We start from the raw sequence: 1,419 nt of genomic DNA, 5'->3' as shown, positions 1-1,419 counted from the left end.
ATCTGAGTACGGTGAAAGAATTAGAGTAAAGTGCATATACCAAGGACTCAATTATACGCCGACCAGAGCGAGACTCGAACCCTGGACCTTCGGCTCCGAAGTCGAGTGTCATACCATGAGACCACATGACTGACTGGCTCATTGCCGTCCGCCTTCTAAACAACCGACTGGGATGCCTCGGCAACTTCTCTAATTCTATTGACGAATTCCTCAATTGATTTCTATCCTTTGGGAAGGACGCTGCTCTATTCCGACCTTAACTCTTGACGGGTCTTGAGGCGATTCAAGTTGCTGTCCAATATGATGTGAATGTTTATTATTGATCTGTCTATAGATACAATGAAGTTGACGTCACTCAGGTTTTTGTTATTGTTTTTTGCCATCCATGTTTATGAGTAATACTCACTAAACCGTATTAACCAGACTATAAAAGTTCATGGTAACACATAGTTGTGTGTGTTGGTTCGTTATACTTCCGGATGGCAATGTTGTGAGTTTATTAGCCAATGGCTGCCTCTATTCTCACCCCCCCCCCCCGGCCGATTGGATTACCGAAAAAAAACGTCGCCGGCTTTTTGCGATTTGGATTTGATTGATTTTTTTTTTAATTGTGCAACTTGTGACAAGAAACTTAACAAATTACTGCATTACAACCTTTGGATTAAACATACAACAATTGTGGACTACTTTTTATACTATTATGAAGACTAGCATCCCGGGGGTGAGAATAGTCACTTCGTTAGCCAATAGCACAGCATCTATAGATAGTATACGCTTGGCTAAGAAGCTCACAACGCTGCCGTCCGGAAGTAAAACGGACCAACACACAAAACTCTGTGTAACCATGAACTTTTATGGTCTGGTTAATACAGTTTAGTGAGAATTACTCATAAACATGGATGGCAAAAAAAAAACCCCAAAAAAAAACAAAAAAAAACAAAAACAAAACAATGACAGAGATCCGAGTAACGTCAACTTCATTTTATCTATATAATTATTTTGGCCCGATTGTATAAAGTATTCCAGACCACAAGCCACAAATACTATTTATGATGATTGACTAATTCTTGACACAATATCATTTATCAGAGGATGTCGTCAGTGTAAAATAAATAAATAAAATTCCATTATTTTATTTATCCCATAGGGGAAATATTTCTTTAGGGTCTATTCCAAGGGAAGACGGGAATAACCCAGGCATCAGCCGCAGTGCAGAGCCGCAAATTGAGCTCGGATGGGGCGAGCTGACTTGCTCAAGGCCACACAGCGCAGCGGAGTGTGATCGAACTTTGTACCTTCCGGATACGGAGCCAAGACCGTACTACTGAGCCACTCTGCCCACTAATGTAGCGAAATGCCATTGGAATTCTTCAAGTAGGTACCAGTTCTTACAACAGCGTCTCGTATTCCTGGGCTTCA

Source organism: Berghia stephanieae, chromosome 5 (assembly GCF_034508935.2).
Source record: "Berghia stephanieae isolate SIO BIC M18660-M18661 chromosome 5, UCSD_Bste_1.3, whole genome shotgun sequence".
Lineage (NCBI taxonomy): Eukaryota > Metazoa > Mollusca > Gastropoda > Nudibranchia > Aeolidiidae > Berghia > Berghia stephanieae.
This window is presented reverse-complemented; position numbering follows the sequence as displayed.